At 41.8% G+C, this 19,543-nt stretch overlaps 1 protein-coding gene across 4 annotated transcripts in view; it reads left to right on the top strand.

Moving 5' to 3' along the window:
* Nucleotides 1-19,543, top strand: part of bsna (bassoon presynaptic cytomatrix protein a) — a 73,841-nt gene that overhangs the window by 31,985 nt on the left and 22,313 nt on the right. The window lies entirely within an intron of this gene.

Here is a 19,543-nt window from a genome sequence, read left to right as displayed (position 1 = left end):
GTTTAAAGTGGAAAGATTTTAGGACAGAAAAAACGGCCGAAATACGCTCATTTTAGTCAAATGGGTGGGGTGTGGCCCTCGAAATTTAACAGCTATGTAGACAAAAAAGTTCTGGTGGACTTGCAAGCGCCTTAAAACCCTCCTAGAATCATTTGCTATGTCATTCGAGTCAACGACTAACATGGACGACGAGGGGTTCTACGCTACGCTCCCGTGCAATGCTTCTTTGTCGGTCTTCCCTGAAAATCAGATGTCTAGTTACAGAACCAAACTAGCCTCTTCTATCAACTTGAAAGGCCAATGGCATGTAGGATTGTGAGAGATCGAATATCCTAGGAGCTGGTACAACTTTAATCGGGAAGATGGTGGTTTTACGTTACACATCCAGCCCACCAGCGCTGCCGACGGAAAAAGATAGACTTTACCCCGAATCCCAACCGCCATGCAAAAAGCGCTTACTTATCCAGCTTATTTGTTTCAAACACGCTCAGTATAAACCCCGGGTACTACGCTAATGTTCAGGCTGTGATTCAAGTGATAAACGAAGTACTAGCCCTGTCGGTGGCCTTGGGCCACGACCGCTTGACAAACAAAGTCTTTCTGAGAGCGAAGCCTAACATTTCAATATAGTTCTATGGCAAGCTAGCCAATATCTTAGGAGTGCGACCTGACGATGCTTTGGGACTAATCAACTACAATGAAAAAGCTGATTTTGAAAGAGATGTTGTCACGTACGCCCCTCATCAAGCCGATATCCATGCAGGATTCTATACGATCTATGTTTACACCGACATTATCAAATACCAAATGGTGGGCGATTCGTATGTCCCCCTTTTGAGATGTGCTCATGTTTCGGGTAAAGATAAGGAAGCGATTATGATTCGTTATGAGAAGCCTCATTACGTGCCTGTCAACAAGTCTGTCATCACGGACATCGACGTGATATTGAAGGATGACCAAAACCTCGAAATACCATTTTCACACGGAAAAGTCATTGTAAAATTACACTTTAAGCCGTCGAAACAATCCGTTCTCTGAAAATGAACTAACATAAGCACATGTTGGTTACCGACATCCTCATTACGTGCCGGTCTTCACAGACGTCGACATAGATTAGATTCAACTTTATTGTCATTGCACATGTACAAGTACAAGTCAACGAAATGTGACCTCTGCATTTAACCCATCCAGAGAGTAGTGAACACAGGCACAGCAAGTGGTGAACACACGTAACCCCGGAGCAGTGGGCAGCTATCACTGCAGCGCCCGGGGAGCAAGTAGGGGTAAGGTGCCTTGCTCAAGGGCACCTCAGTTGTTACCCGCCGGCCCTGGGAATCGAACCGGCAACCTTCTGGTCAAGAGTCCGACTCTCTAACCATTAGGCCACAACTGCCCCAAGAATTTGAACGACGACCGATCCCTTGAAATTTCTGCGCTGAAATTTAAAAATGAATTATTATAACCACCACGTGATGAATACGAACTATTACGTCGACTATTACTGTAACCAGGCAGGCGGAGGAATGCCAGGATATGCAGGAGGAGGGGCTATGTACGGTGCAGGCCTAGGAGGTCTTTTCAGAGGTCTGTTCAGAATGGCCGTACCCCTATTACAAAAAGGATTCAGCATCGCTAAGCCGCACCTAAAAACGGCTGCTAAAAACATTGTGTCAGATGTCGTCACGACCGCCCTGTCGAGAGCTCATAAGACTCAAGACAGATCGGGTCTGATGGTCATGGCTCGTAAACGCATGACTAAACCGGCGGGGGTAAGGAGGCATGGTTATTCTATAAAGAAAACAAATAGCGGCCTGAAGAAACGCTCAGTAGCGCGAAGAAAGCGTAAGAAACCTGTTAAGCAAAGCAAGTCGGCTAAGAGATCCGTAAAGACCATATTCTAACATGGCATTACTGCACAGCATGTACGGGGAATGTATCAAGTCCGAGCTGGATTTATTTTCAGTTCCACCGACGCAGACGGTTCTCGAGAAAAACACCTATTTAGAAGTACCGCCTTTATCCGCTATATCAGACTCTGCGTCATTGGAGTTTTTTTTATCGCAGGAACCGGAGAAGATTACTTGGACTTAAATAATACGCTACTTTTTCTCAGACTTAAAATAACAAAACCTAACGGCGGCGACATACCTGACCCCGCGTCGGTAGGTCTGATAAACTATGCCGGAGCCGCCATATTTTCACAAGTCGACGTGAGTCTTGGAGACCGTTTGATGTCGCAGAGTTCGAGCACCTATCCTTATCGCTGCATGATCGAGTGTCTTATGAACTACAGTAAAGTAGTACGGAAACGATTTTCACATCAGGCCTGTTTCACAAGGACACAGCCGGAAATATGGACGACGATGACCCGTTAGCCAAAAACGTGGGTCTGACGAAAAGGGCGAACTACACGAAGGGTGGCAAGGTGGTCGAGCTACTAGCGCCTATTCACAGCGACATTTTCTTTCAAGAAAAATTACTGTTAAACGGTGTCGACGTTAAAATACGTTTGATCAGAGCCAAAAACGAATTCTGTCTGATGAGAAGCGACGATGTGGCCTACAAAGTAAAAATCATCTCGGCATCCCTATTTGTCAAGAAAGTCAGCATGTCGCCGTCTGTGAGACTGGGGCATGCTCAGGCGCTGCTCGCCGCTACTGCAAAGTACCCTATAGACAGAGTATGCCTCAAAACCCTGTCTATACCTACAGGATCCCGCGTTTCGAATCAAGAAAACTTGTTTTTAGGAATGCTGCCGAAATCAATCATTCTGGGGATGGTCGATAATGACGCCTTTAGCGGAGCGTACGATAAAAACCCATTCACTTTCAATCATTACGACATGGAGTTCCTGGCCATCTACGTCAACGGTCAACAAGTGCCCGCCAAGCCGCTACAACCGGATTTCGATTCAGGAGCCGCGGTACGCGAATATTACCAGCTGGTGATGTCTACAGGGAGACATCTGGAAAACCACGGGCTCGCATTCGGTAGAGGCGAGTTTCTGAATGGCTACAGCCTGTTCGCATTTAACCTAACACCCGACGAAGAGTGCGGACAGCACCTGTCGCTCGTCAAGTCCGGGAACATAAGGCTAGAAGTGTCACGAGTGTGGCAAGAAGAGAACCCAAGCGCAGGCAGGCAGTGATGAAGGGGTTAACAAGGATTTTAATTCAAACAAAGACAAGACAAAGCAAAACCCACGAGGGGGCAAGAGGACATGGGTGAACTAAGGTAAAAAACTGAAACAAAACACTTCCCACGGTGGGGCAAAAACAGACTAAATAAAACATGACACAACGTCTTAACATTGAAGGAAAAACACGGGCAAGAACATGGGTAAACACAACGGGTGATAAACTGAGCATAAACACAATACCTCAATGTAAAGCTGGGACATGAAACCACAAGTAACAACCATAACGAACCGACACAAGACAATGAACATGAGAAAGCTTTAAAGGGAAACACAAACGAGGGATAACAACACAGGGCAGGTGGAAGACAATCAGACACGGCCGGGAAACAATACAAGAAACGAGAGGGGCGGGCCAATGACAAGACACGAGAAAACACATGAGATGTCAAAAACATAAACATCTCATGGTTTCCTCACATAGAACCTAAGGGCTCTGCCACGATCCCGCCACACGACTAGAAATTCAGAAACAAGAAGGTGGGACTGTGACAAGAAGTGCGGTTCAAAAAGGCACTAGCGAACACCATTATGCTAATCGTTTACGCAGTGTTCGATTAGATCATTCAAGTTTCAAATCGCAGACAGATCCTGGTCGATCATTATTGATCTATAAAATGAACACTTTACAGCTCACGACAATCATGGACAAAATTTCGCGTAACGCTCATTTTCTCGGAGTTCTCGCATGCGATCAACTACCCGAAAGACCGATAAGGACCTTACCGGCGATGGCAATAATCAACACTCACGCTTCGGAGCTACCGGGCGAGCACTGGTTAGCCGTTTATTTAGGTCGAGAGGGATCCGCTTGTTTTTCCGACAGTTTCGGGAATCTGCCCGACGATTAACGTTTTCCCCGCACCATCAAAAACTTTCTAGTAACCGACAGCTCGGATACACGGTATTTGACCAGACGAGTTCAGGATTTTACGTCGGACGTTTGCGGACAGCACTGCGTGTTCTTTCTCTATCAACTAGCCAAGGGTCTCGACTATAACGATGTGATGGGGCTGTATAGCGATGATTATATTAAAAATGATAAAATGGTGTCGCTCTTTGTGAAAAAATTATGGATGAAAGGATCTAATGAAAAATCGTCTCGGTGCTTTCAGTGTGTGCAGACCTGTAATTCTTTTGCATGCATATTCAAGTAATAAACATACATTGTATGACTAAATAAAAACTCTTAAAGACATATGGTTTTTACTTGTTTTTTATTATCGAGATTGTCCATCGGGCACACTACTATCGTCAAAATTCTAGCCACGTGCTTCTATCCATAGAAGGGGAATTAAATGATGATTCAGAAAAGGCATATCGAGGCGCCGACACGCGTAATTGCTTCCTGGCTTTTATAGAACGAGTTACTGGAGCGGTGGGTCGCAAAGGCGTGACTCTTATTGAATTAATAGCGCGTCTAACGTGATGATTCGGAAATGTAGAAAACGGTATGTTTAATTCGGAGAAGGTCCGAAGAAACTCTGTCCATCCTACCGGTCTTCTGTCATTTCTAACCTTTTGCGGGTTGGTAACATTTTTTATCAAATCCAGCATGTGCGACCCTGGTATGACGCTCCCCCTAAACACAAACTCCCACGTCGAGCTCCACATAGACGTTCCTTTATCTTTAGACATTTTTTCTAATATGTAGCCACTGTTTTTCACACTTCTCGATGGCATGTTTTTCAACACTTCGGCGACCACCGCGTCCGTCCGAGGCTCGATGTTGTCATCGGTACCGATCGACCCGTCTTTATGATCAGCGGCAGAGGGTTGTGGTAATGACAGCGTTAAAACGTTACCCTCTCGGTCCCCTTGCTTAACGATCGCTAAATACTTTGTCAGGATATTCGAGTAGAGTTTAGCTTTCTCGTACTGATCCATATTAGGCCTCAGTAAAATATTCCTTATGGACGTGTCCAGATCGTTTTCGACGACTTGTTGAATGTCCTCACGAGCGTTTTCAGATTTCAACCTGTCCAACTGGTGACGAGGCACCAAATACATTTTCTCTGCGTGCTCCATTCTCACCCCTGTTTAGAAGCTATTAAGCTGGAAATAAAGGGGACAGCCACGCTCAGGAGCGGTAAAAGAAATCCACCCTTTTGGTTGATAATGCGTTTCTTGGCTGATATGCCAATTTTTTATTGGAGACCAATTTAATTTCGGCTTTTCTCCTTTTCAGCTTGCGATAGTCTTTGGCGCTGATTGGAATCATCCCATATGAGATGTTAAGAGCTACTTTACAGAGCGTTAGAATCAGTTCGTCAGAAGCCGATTGTAAAATAAGACGTCGCTGTTTAGGCTTTGCTTTATGTAGCAGTTTCAGCACGGGTAGATGTTTACAAAGCCGCGCTGACATGACAAATGATTAGAGTCTTCTTTTTTTATGGGAGATAAACCACCTGGCGGTCGGAAAGCAGCCCCGTTCTGAGACGATATTGTTCGGGAGTTTTTGGTTTATAGTCTATCAATAAATATCCAAAAGGTTGACTGGTCGCGTTGTGATAACACTCCATAAAGTACTTTGCATTTCCAGGATACATTTGACGACCTAGCACGGCCACCTGGTTGGCGTCGCGGGGATTTTTAAACAAAATCAAATAATTGGTGTTTAAGCTAATGGTCCTGCTAGATTTCCCTTGAACAAATAGATTCTGAACAATGTAAACAGCGCTGAGATTACGATGATGTACATACTGCGTAAAAACCTTTTGAATTTCCTTGTTTACACTGGCCTCTTGCATCATATCATCGATTATCAGAAGACATGTCTTATCAGCAGGCAGTAAATGATCGTCATTCAGACTCTGTGGTATTCCTTCGACAAATTTAATATTGTACAATTTAAGCAGTTCATCATACAGAGGTTGCCAACAATCGTACAGAAAAACAACGTGTTCAACCTTTTTAGAAACCACATTAGCAGCATTTTCCAACAAAAGTTTTACAAAATAAGACTTTCCTGAATTGGATGGACCGCTGATCACACATGAGAACGGATGCTGAAGTCTGAAATCAAAATCAGAAACATCCCGCATGCCCCTGGGGTCAGTAGCCATAAGGTACCGTGGTGAAATCGGTCAAAAGTCTCCGTTTATCATACCACCTTGAACCTTTTAACGACTGAGATGCTTTTTATCCCTCACAATGTTTTCAGTATGGGCCAGGAGGTATTGCGAACTGTCATGCGAAGTCGCATAGCTGTCAACCAGACCAATCAGAGTGTCTAATCGGATGGCTTGAGAATGTTTAGCGTTCAGGGTTATTCCCTTAGCTTTCATGGTCACTTTTCCTTTGGACGTGCGATAACGTTAAGATAAGATAACGTGCGATAAGATTTCGGGCCGCTGGAACAGAACTCAGAAATGATACTCCGGTGTCCATTTCGCTCGTCAGCTCCCCCAGATGGTCGCCCAGAGCGGGAACCCAGTCGCCTTCCCTAGACACAAATATAACGCTGTCTGTGTCAGAGTATAACAAACGGTCGCCGAGTTTTTCCATAAGATCGTACAACTCGAGCCGTGCGTGCGCTGTCGTAAATGCTCCTACAAACACGTTAATGTTGTTAGGTTCGCAAACATTGCCTTCGGGACTTTGATACTGAACGAGAGCTACGTCGTCCGACACGAACGTGAAATATTTCAGGGTGCCGATTCCGCCGAAAACTAATCTGGTAAACTCTTCAGGGTTTTCCACGAGGTTCGTTTTGGGAAGGTTCTCACGCATGGAGAAGCGCCCCCAAAGTGAGTTCAACAGCAGTTTATTGATTGACCTCTGAGCAGGGTTGTGACTGATCTTTTCGGGGTTGAGACAAATTCCCTCTTTTTCATAATAATTCCGAATGTAATTCGCTTTGTCCGCGTCCGTGACGACTTTCGACGGGTAGCCGGACGCTTGCTGTTTCAACCGCAAAAACGTTTTCACGTAATCGCAAAACAGCTTTTCCGATTGTTGGGGGAAATGCCATACCTCGTCGATTCTAGATACTACATAGCCCTTCTCGATGGCTTTTAAAAGTTCAATACTGACCCAGCAACCTGAGAGAGCTCTCTCCTCATCGGTGTGATTACAGCTCGTCGTTTGGTTTTGTGTGTGCGTGCATGTGCGACACAATGGAAAATGAAGTTTTTTATTGCTGCGATAAGGTAATACAGAATGCAGTAAATTGCGCGGTGGGTACACAGTACACTTAACAAGACCGTAATAGCTATCAATCGGCTCGAAATCCTTGAAAATGATTTCGGGGTGACCGATCGCATAGGATTTCCTGGCCTGACAGAAGGGGTACAAGCTTGTAAAATCCAAATAGCTTATTTTTTCTCCTTCAGCAGTTTTGTGGTAGCGTTTATAGGCGTTCGTTCGTCCACCAAAGAGGGCATCCCTAGGTTTCAGCCTCTCGGGGGCTGAATAAGTTCTCATAAATTCTATCACGGAGGGAATGGGTCTGTTTCATTTCACGCCATTCGCACTCCCACATCACTTCGGTTTTTAACCCGTACGCGTTCTGGAGAATGTCAACCTTTTCGTCAAACTGTCTGTTGTGTACCCCGTACGGAACGTGTGACAACGGATGGGTCTGGTGCCCTGCAAAACAGTTTAAACAGCCGTGAAAAATACACCCACAGAATTCTAGCGGGTGTCTAACACCGTCTTGTTCGTAGTATCCGTCTAAAAAGTAATTGCCTATGGATACTTCGCCGTAGTTCATGGCGTGGTGAATGTCAGCGTTTCGGGTCTTTTTGAGATACTCGAGCCATTCGATCGAACGTATGCATTGTTATGCGTCAGAGCTAGCGTATCTCTTTCGAGATAATGAGCTTTAAAGACCCCCATACAAGCAACTAGCTAGCATGGTAAAGCTGAACGGGTTAAGCTCTGTGCACTCCATGAACGACTGACGGTATTTCATGCATGCTTCGCGTAATAAGACAATGTTGTTCACACCATAATTGCACAACTCTTTCATGAAGTCAAAGATTTTACCCAACAGGTGGCGTACCACGCATCAAACTTGTCCTGGTCTTTATCGGTCATGTTATCGTAACCGTAGAACGTCTTATCATGGTACGGTCCTACGTATTTCTCGTTTTCCACTCTGTTGAAATGATGGGGAAAGTAACCCTTTCCCATAGCGGTCAAGTTTAGAGCAGCGGCGATCTTAGACAAAGCCATCGGGATGAACGAGTAGCTGTCGATATAACGTATACGCGCTGTCGTACATGTAGATTAGTTTGCACCCCTGCATGATGATGTCCAACGTGAACCCCGCTTTGCAAAAATATTCCAGAATGAGAAAAGAATCAAATTTGGATGCGTAATGGGCTATAAAGGTGTAACCTTTGTATCGGCGTTGTCTGAAATGGTTGATTAGCGACGCAACGCAGTAGGCACCTTCTGCCACAAATTGCTCTCCTTTAAAGGTGATGGCGCATACAAAGTTAGCGACGTGTTTCCCATTTTCATAACGGGTTTCAAAATCATAGAAAATATAGTTCTCGCTAGGATCCTTGGGCGCACGGGGTTGAATAAAGCACCGATGCGATCCCGTAACTACGAGATCTTCGACGCAATGTAAGCAGCGGATGGGCGCACATTTGTGTTGTGCTCCAATGCCTTGTCCTGAAATTTCATAACGTCTGTTACACAGTTGACAATATTTTATTCTATCGCACAGGGCCTTTTCTTCGCCAGGGTTGGGCTTCTTGTGAATTTTGTAGCAATAGTCGGAATTGCAAAATCTCAGACAATTGGTACAATGTACAGTTCTTTTAGGGTGTTTGTGACAGTCGGCATCAAAACACACGTTACAGACACGGCTACAGTGATGATGTTTAACGTGGTTTTATCCTTTATAACAGTACGTACACGCGTAGTCGGTACCGATGAACGCCTTTAGATTAAGAATCGTATAAAAGTGCTCATCGTGTAAATAGAGGAATACTGTTTTCGAATGAGGTTCCCTCTGATTTGCAAGCGTTTCTAATGCACCGCTGTTTGTTCTGTAAAAAATGACTATTTTGACGCCAAACAGTCTTTCAAACTTTGCTATGTTGTGAAGACCGATCTTGTCTTGAATCGTAAAGCCTGCATCATTTTGGATTACAGCTGCGCGGCTTTCCAGATCGCTCTCAGGTAATTCAGGGTCGAGAAAATGGGCGAGACAGATAGAAAAGCACAAATTATTTGCAATATTGAAAAATAAACTCATCTTTTTTCTTTTGATGACCTGGCCGAGAGCCAAATCTGTAAATTTACGATGACGACCTCCCCCTTGTCTGTTCAAAGCCACGGTAGCGCCTATCTCGACCGCGTCGTCGCACAATAACATGTCATCGCTCTGTAATTTTTTTTCGATTTGATCGGTAAATACATTAACGTCGTAATCATTGCCGGGTGATAATATCGCTGTAACGTCAGATTTAAGACTGGACCCTCTCAGGGTTAAACTAACTACGCTACCATCGCCGCCGATTTGTCTGGCAAACGTCGCGATTTCGTTCATGGTCTCGTGCAGCCGAACGTGATACGTTGCCAAATCTGTAGTGCCAATATCCCGCAGATTCATGGGTCTTCTCAATTCCACGCTATTGAAACGACGTCTCGGTAAAACGCGATAGCCGTTTATGGTACCGCCATCTCGTATCAAAGCATCAAGGTCGACGCTGCTAGTCCTCTGTGTATCGGAAGTCGAGGGCCGTTCGTTATCGACATTACCTCTAGGGGGAGCCGAGTCAGTAATCGGGACGATTGTATCTGATAACGCACTGCCGTCTTGTACGGTGTTTGTGTCCCTCGTATTTAATATTTCGCATAGTCTGATGCATGGATTAAAATCTGTACTTTCACGTATCGCATCTTCCAAATATTCCAAATTAGAAATCTGTTGGGGCGGCGCGCTATTAAAAGTTTGTTCATGTACAGGGTGTGTATTTAACAGTAGTCGTAGTCTATCGGTGTTATGATGATGGGACTCTGCGTGCATTCCAATCGCTCCCTGTAACAGGTCTGAGAGAGTTTGATCTGGATGACAGCTATCCCCGGCCTCTGAACATTTTTCATCGGCCATCCCTCCCGTATGGCTTCAGCACTAACAAGGAGGAATTATGTCACGTTGCATAGCCAATACAAAAATAAATGGTGAATAGATATAAAAATGGCAAATATAAAACAGATATAAAAATATATGACAGATATAAATGGCATATATCGATTGTAAGATATAGAGATAAATGTAAAAAGTTATAGCGATCATTGGTCAATATACAAATAGTGACTATCTAGAAAATAGTACGGCGTTTATAGTACAGAGGAGTTCGACTATTAGACGTCTTTCTCTTAACTGCTCGTTTGATGACTCGAGCAAACGGTTGAAAGAATTCTCCAGCGCTTCATCGTGATGAATAACACCTTCGATAAAAGCATACAATCTCATAAGAATCGTATGTATCTCACCGACAGAACCCCACAGTCTGTCAACGGACTCGTGTAACGGAATATTAGACTCCCTTAAGATAGCGTTGAGTTGATCTAGCGAGACCATATTTTGAGCTTGAAGAGCAAACGGCGTCTGTCTACCCCCCCGCCGATGATGATCGTTCGTCGTCGGCGATATCTTCTTGTTCGGCGAATGGTGTCTGCTGACGCCTTATCGGCGACCTCTCCTCTCGATCGCTGGCCCAAGACGAGCGCTCCCAAACATTCAGCTGTGTATCTGTCCAGTTAGACACATCATGACCACATCCACAACTCCTTTCTGTACGAGTAAACATAGCAAAAACAAAGATGAACGACACCAAACCACAATGGTGTAACTATATTAAATGGTAGCCATAGTTTACCGATGAACAATGACGGTTCTGGCACTACGCAGCCTGCGTCGCCACCCGTGGTAAGATCACAACTCCTTTCTGTACGAGTAAGCATAGCAAAAACAAAGATGAATGACACCAAAGCACAATGGCGTAACTATATTAAATGGTAGTTATAGCTTACCGATGAATAATGAGGGGTCCGGAACCGCTCTGCCGGAGCCAGCCTCCTCATCATGTGCGGTAAGATCTATCAATGCGATGCTCTCATCGTCCTGTGTCAGGTCAATAAATACCGGTCGCTCTATAGACCCTTGTAAATCTAGACGGAGGATTTAGTGAAATGTCATGTCACGACGTATAAAAAATATATTAAATAAAATATATGCCATGTTACGACATACAAAAAAATATATATTAATAATAATGATATCAATTAAAATAAAATATGATAAATTAAATAAAATACAATAATTCAAATAATTAATTAAAATAAAATAATTGATTAATAAATAAATCAATATGGATAAAACATATGGATAAACGATTTAAGCTGATGATTAGAATTGATTCATGATTCATTGAAACATACATGTGGATATAAAGAATTAAACTATTTATTTTATAGAATAGTGACTCAGCGTTCATTTTAAATATAAATATACATATATATATATATATATCAGTATAGCGTATATACATTTTCAGATAACAAAACATGTTTACTTTACTTCATTACACCATAATTCTCAGCACAGCAGGGTTTTTACAGATCGTATAGGCTAGCGGACTTCAATACCCAGAGTTCATAGTGTAGCATAGTGATACGTCACATGCTGATGTTACGTCACATGCTGTGTTAGGGTTACTCAACAAACACATGCGCATATAAAATATTTAACTTACGTAGTTGTTCAATGTCGACAAATTCATCTTGGTCGTAATTGTTTGTACCTGCGAGACAATTCCTATTAAAAAAACCACGTAAAACATTTACGTTTCATATCTGAGGGAACACGCATCATGCTTTTAGCAATTCTTTGTTATAATACGAAGCCTGAAACGCCTGGTTGAACGCGGACAAAGATCTTTATAACATTGCTCGATTAAACAAATACTATTTTAAAGCACATATTTTAATCAAAATAGTAAGGGTGTTTTAGATCTACATAAATGAAAACTACCGTATTCTAGCCGGCCATTGAATTGTACGTCCTCACTCTGCGTCAATAGTAATCAAAAGATTAGAAACAAAGTTATAAGCAATAGATTCAATTAAAAAGACACTTTTAGGGAGTCGACAGCATCTTGGCAAGATTACGGCTATTTAAAAAGAATGACATGCTCATTTGACCGCTCACAAGTCACGTATTCATAATTTAAATAGTCGGTATTCATTGATTGATTCATTCATTCTTTCATTCAACAGCACTGATGATAAAAAGTCACTTACCGTTATAATCCATTGCTGATAATCTCTCGGGGTCACTGTATGTCTGTCTCTAAAAGCTTTGGATGTGTGCCAGAAAACCTTTAGGAGCTGGTTATATAGGATTGACGAAATGCCTGAAGTCATGACATTGCACGACCAAAAGATGCCGCCATTGCTCTATGGAAAATGCATCTTGTAACATTATCAGAGGGGGTATTGATCATGCATTCCTTTCAAGTTGTGTGTTTAAACAAAACAGATAATGATGAATAAAGCGGATATGTTTTAGCATTTCGTTTTAAACCCGGATATGTTCAGAATGTTAGTGGCGAGTTGTTTTTCTGTTTAGTTAGAGATATAGCGAGATTAAAGACGATAGTTTGTCCCATAGAATGCTTGTAACCCACAGGTCGATTCGTCACGCATTGTTTCATGTGATCTACTGATGACAGGCGGGGAACAGTTGTTATTCCTAAACAAAGCTTTGCTGTCTTGAGCCGATCAGCTATCACGTAAAGATACTCAAATGACCCGGTCAATTTTCACGCTATATATGGACGTAAAACAAATCGTAGAAGATTAAAATGTCCGACACTGTCACCTACAGGACGAACACAAGTTGAAATACACCCGGTTACAATCCTTCTCTTTCAAAACAAATTTACGAGCCTTGGTGCGGACACCTCTCTCGGGAATGTTATAGACTGTGTGAAAACTCTTAAAAACATCAGGTAATCTGCCTTTCCTCGCTGCCTTTCCTCTCTCATATTGTCATGATTCTGCCTCCCTATGTCATGCAATTCTTGATCTTGTGGCAGAGTCATGACAAAGCCTTAGGTTTTATGTGGAGAGAATCATATTATTGTCTATCATAACATAATATGCGTTCTCTCCAGTGTCTCGTCATTGGCCCCGCCCCTCTCGTTTCGTGTATTGCTTCCCTCTCGTGTCTAATGTTCCTCACCTGTATGGAACGCCAACAGGTTCACAATTCGCGTGCTTTTGATCGCCGTATTAATATTAAAACGCCGATTTCTTAACGCCGCCAGGCGTTAAATAAGCGCCGCCTGGCGCTAAATTAACGTCATACGCCGCCACGCGTTTAAATAACGCCGCACGCCGATCGACGTTAAGTTAACGTCACACGTCACTCAAAATGCAAACTTATTAGCTAATATACATAGCCCCTCCTCTTCTGGGTTTGCGAGCTCTACGGCAAGTCGGAGGCTCGGAGCATCCAGTACAATTTCCAAGAGCGCTGTTCACTTAAGTTAACTGGGGGTCTGGCACGCGATGAAACCGTCTGACCGTAGTGTCACCTCAAATCCATATCCAGCTTAACTTTGTGGAAAACAAAAATGGAAAGAAATGAAAGAAAAACCAGCTGAAAAGAAAAACATATAACTAATGCAGTATGTTCCAGGAAGCAATGTGTAAATGCGGGTGCGTAAATGATGACAGAATTAGAAGCAAGACGAGTCGTTGCTGTTAGTCTACAGGTTAGCTCGGTTTGCTCGCAGTCGCATGTTGCGTCTTTATCTGGTTCGAGTCCCACTCGGACCATTTGCAGATTTTTACATCGTTGGTCTTGTTATGTTTATCTGTGTCACAGGGATTTTTTTTATATTTCAGCATTTAATGCGTGGTTAATATATAAAGAAAGTCAGGAATAAGAGCTCTTTCTCCACAACAAACTTACAGTATATTCTAAGTTTCTTAAGCGCTCCCGACAGCCTCGCCAACAGCCTTTCAATAATCACCTTAACGCACATCACCTGCCCACTTAAATTTTATTAGCACGCTACCGCTCACATTACCTACGGGACATGTTGCCATTTACCAAGAGACTGACGCTATACCGTGTGTGGAACTGACTTTCAGCCGAGCATTTAGATATAATTCATTTTACTCGACAAAGCATACGAAACAATATAAAAATGACGACCATGCTGACTTGAGTGTTTATGCATGTTCTCTGTGGAGAACTAGTATTATGTGAAGTCTGCTCTATTAACGTTTTCTTCCGTTAATAAAGTAAACAAAAATGATTTTATTCTGTATCCTTTTACAAGCACACAGCATTTTCGATTAAGAAACTTAGAATATAATGTACGTTTGTTGTGGATATAGCTTGTTATAAGTAATATAATGAGTAATATATTAATGTAAATGTCACACTATCCAGGGCTTTTTGTGTTGTATTCGTTTTGCACAGTTAGTGTGGTTGCATAAATCGGCTTAATTTGTTTTCTTTTAGACTTCACTGTGTTCCGTTGACCTTTGTATTGAGGCTCTGTATAAGTTTTCAATGCAGGCTAAACAATTAGCTTTTATTTATTTTCATTTGACAATGTATATTTATCTAAGATGGCTAGGTGTCTTTTTTCGTTTTATTTTTGAATAAAGGAAACACTTTGTTGTAATTGCACCTGTTGTTCTGCATTAAATAAATAAAACAATATATATTTCCATTTAAAACTTCTGTCTTTTTCATTTAAAAACATTATATAATAATAACCCCAAAATAGCGCCTTGCGCTCAGGGAATGAACGGCGCCTGGTAGCTCACAAAGGTGTATTAAATCATAAATTTTCCGCTCATTCTTCTTCACTGCTGCTTGCTCCATGCTGGTGGAACGATCTTCCAGATACAGTCCGGTCAACCACGTCTCTCTCTTCATTCAAGAAACAACTTAAAACATATCTTTTTCGTAAATGGCTGGTAAATGTTGACAATACAAAAAATATTTGAGACACAAATCTTGTGTATTATCTAATACAAGCACGTTTTGGATGTTCAGTCAGAGTAAGATCATTTTTGTGACTTATAATCTTTGAATAACTCTCAACACCGCACTTTATTTTCTCTTTTACTGTATGTAAGTCCTTTAACCCAATAGTCAAACTCTTTTTGCTTGAAGTGGACATATTTTGCAGTAATATGATGAATGCAATTTATTTGGCTAACAATAGCCTAAATATGTGCATTAAAATGCATGATAGGCTTTTTAATTGTTTTTGAAACATACGCCACCAGCCCTGAATCCCGCACATTCCATGAGCTGAATAATATAAAGAATGCATAACATTTTTTATTTCAAATGGAAATGTGGCTGTTTATTTTTAGTAACAGAAGCCTCTTTGCAGTGCCACACATATGATATAGCGTCAGTCTCTTTACGGAGGTAAATGGCAACATGTCCCGTAGGTAATGTGAGTGGTCGCGTTCTAATGAAATTTAAGTGGGCAGGTGATGTGCGTTAAGGTGATTATTGAAAGGCTGTTGGCGAGGTTGTCGGGAGCGCTTAAGAAACTTAGAATATACTGTAAGTTTGTTGTGGAAAAAGAGCTCTTATTCCTGACTTTCTTTATATATTAACCACGCATTAAATGCTGAAATATAAAAAAATCCCTGTGACACAGATAAACATAACAAGACCAACGATGTAAAAATCTGCAAATGGTCCGAGTGGGACTCGAACCAGATAAAGACGCAACATGCGACTGCGAGCAAACCGAGCTAACCTGTAGACTAACAGCAACGACTCGTCTTGCTTCTAATTCTGTCATCATTTACGCACCCGCATTTACACATTGCTTCCTGGAACATACTGCATTAGTTATATGTTTTTCTTTTCAGCTGGTTTTTCTTTCATTTCTTTCCATTTTTGTTTTCCACAAAGTTAAGCTGGATATGGATTTGAGGTGACACTACGGTCAGACGGTTTCATCGCGTGCCAGACCCCCAGTTAACTTAAGTGAACAGCGCTCTTGGAAATTGTACTGGATGCTCCGAGCCTCCGACTTGCCGTAGAGCTCGCAAACCCAGAAGAGGAGGGGCTATGTATATTAGCTAATAAGTTTGCATTTTGAGTGACGTGTGACGTTAACTTAACGTCGATCGGCGTGCGGCGTTATTTAAACGCGTGGCGGCGTATGACGTTAATTTAGCGCCAGGCGGCGCTTATTTAACGCCTGGCGGCGTTAAGAAATCGGCGTTTTAATATTAATACGGCGATCAAAAGCACGCGAATTGTGAACCTGTTGGCTTTCGATACACATGCCCTGTGTAATTATCCCTCGTTTGACTTGGCTAAAAATGCCCTCGTGTTTCTTTGTCTTGTGCTCGTGGATTGTACTGTGTATGTGTTTGAGTACATGCTCTTGCACCGTGTTCGTAGTCCTTGTAGTAATCTTCGTGTTCTTGAGTCCTTGCCCTGCCTGTGTTCCCTTCCTAGTTTTGTTGGTAAGACGTTGTGTCATTGTTTAGAGTTTGTGTATTTGTGGTTCCTGTCTTTTTGTTTTGCCCCCTCGTGGGAAGTCTTTTGTTTGTTTATATATATATTAGGGTTAACGCGTTAACGCATGCGATTAATTTTTTCAAATTAACGCGTGAGAAAATATTTATCGCAATTAACGCAGCATCCGTTTGTTTTGACATCCTTTGTCTAGCGTTACATTATGTAATCACGCTCTTATTCGTGTACAGGCTTTTAAACCACTTAAGCGCGATTTGAAACAGTTGCTTTGACGCGTTCAATGGAGATAGACCGCTTCTAAACTGTGGGACGCGGCAAAACGCAACGCGAGGTCCAGTCTGGTGTAAACAGTCACGGGCTGAAGGCTGCGTCGGTGAATCTCTGTCAGACAGCGCATCCGTGTTAAGTTCTCTTTCGTGCTTGAATGGATAAAACCACACAAGATTATGTCAGAAAGCCCGTTTTGTCTAGCATTTTCTTAAGCACAGACTTCAAAGTGTAAAATAAAATCTTAAATGAATGCAAAGAGTTGTGAAAATGGGAGTGCGGTGACGGTCAGACCTGCGTACTGAGACAGCTCTTAAAGGGGCCGCGTTCTTAAACGTGCTGCCCTGACTCCTGTCACTAATGTTAATCAAAGAACAAAATAAAAGAAGAAATCAATGTGATTTTGTAGCTTTAATGAGAATTCTTCTGCATTTAATTTATAATTTAGCATTAATAAAGACTGTAAAGTGTCCTTCAATTCCTGTATATTTCCTACATGAGCTCTCAATTATACTGTTGAATGGCTATAATTCATATTAAAATAATCAATTTAATAGAGACATCAGTTACAGTACTAATATCAAAATGCTAGCTTTCATAAAATGATGCTGTTAAAGAAATATGTTGTTTCTACATCAATTTGAAGATTAAATGTGAAATTATTAAAATGTAAAAGTATATTTTAAAATATAATAGTTATGTGCGATTAATCGTGATTAATCACAGAAAAAATGTGTGATTAATCCGATTAATTTTTTTAATCGATTGACAGCACTAATATATATATATATATATTCTTAGTTCAGTTTTCCCCCATCGAGGGTTTTTGTTTTATTTGTTAAATAAATCATTTATTAACCCCTTCGCTGCTGTCTGCATTTGGGTTCTTTCACCTCAATGCCACACCCCCGGTCGTGGCATTTCATGACACATATATTGAATACATTATTATTTTATTTCTTTACTTATTTAATAGAATGCTTTATTTATTTATTTAAACCTGTTTGTTTATTCAAACAGTGTTTGTGTAGTTGTAGCATCATTCATTATTATTTTTAAACGGTTTTTAAATAAACAGTGATTGCTTAATAATGATATCATCATCTCCTTTAAAACTCATATCGTATTTATTTATTCTTGCAAAAAGATACGCGTCAACCTCATAAAAACATGTCCATACATGTCCAAGCATGCGGGCAAAAGCTCAACTCCAGACGTGGGCAATCCCTCATGACGTGGACAGATACGGTCAAAGGGCAAAAGTTTACCGTGACGTGGGTGGTACCACACTAAGGGGGTGGATACGGTCAAAGGTTAACGCAAAGGGGGCGGGCCCTCGCCACGTGGGTGGTCCGGAAGTAATTCAACCCCCCCGCAAAGGTCAAGGTCACCATCAATCATACCTGTCAATCAATTTGACAGAAGGTCCCCATATACTGTATACTACTCATGAGAACAGCGGGACATGCCACGCTGGAGAAATTTAGCTCTTTTAGAAGTCTCGAACACCTCTGGAACTGCTGACACGCCCAGGGGAAGTCGCTGCAGGAAGGGACAGTCTGCTGCACCACTTCATAAGATTAGAGCAGTAATTCAGCGTAGAGTGAAGTCTCGAAGCGATCATGGAAACGAAGGCTCCGAAGAACAAAAGGTGAATGAATGCAGCACGCCGTCTCCCTTTTATACCCGGATATCCGGGGGCGGAGTCTGGCATGCAAATTTCATTCGCCAATTTCATTCGCCTTTTCTAAACTAGTCAGAAGTTGATAGGTTCTCAAGACGAACCCCATCTGTCGGTTCGACACAACGTCGAGAGACAGACAGAAAGGGAACTAAACTAAGAGCAGAATAAATTACAAATCTAAAAACAAATAAAAATGAGCTTATAAAACGGTCAGTTCTGGTACTTGATTCTGATTGGCTGAGCCGAGTTTTAAGCCATTATAAAATACCCCGGTTTATAACGGCTGACCGCACCACATAGCCTAAATATAATTTTATTTACTACATTTTATGAAACCTTGCTACGCATATGGAATAACAGTTTTATAAAAGCAATAAGCCCCGCGAAGCAGTGGGTTACAGAGCATTTTATAACAGCTAAGGGGGTTTTAATGACTCCGCTTCATGTCATGCCACAATGCCCTTAGCTGTTATAAAATGCACTGTAACCCACTGCTTCTTGGGGCTTATTGCTTTATTAGAAATCATTATTTAGCAGTAATGTGCTTTTTCCTATCCTGATTTTCCACTTTTCTTGATAGACTTCACAGTCTTGTAATCCTGTGTTTGCATCCCTCTACTACATGCGTGAATCAGTGGATAGGGATAAAGAGGCAGTGATGTAAAAGTAGGCGTCACTCTTCTTCTGCACAGGCAGTCTTTTGTTGCACAATGAATGATGTCACATTTAGTCAAAAATTGTTATGGCAGTTTGGTTTCAATAAAAGCTTTTTTTGGACTAATAAGGCAGTTTTGGTTCTGTGGATATTTTAATTGTAGAATGACCTTTTATGTGTCAGTAGATCAAGAACACTTTGATTTAAAATGAGCTCCAAGTTTACATGAATTTGTGC

The sequence above is a fragment of the Triplophysa rosa genome, unplaced genomic scaffold (assembly GCF_024868665.1).
Source record: "Triplophysa rosa unplaced genomic scaffold, Trosa_1v2 scaffold139_ERROPOS793776, whole genome shotgun sequence".
In the NCBI taxonomy this organism is placed as follows: Eukaryota; Metazoa; Chordata; class Actinopteri; order Cypriniformes; family Nemacheilidae; genus Triplophysa; species Triplophysa rosa.
This window is presented reverse-complemented; position numbering and strand designations above follow the sequence as displayed.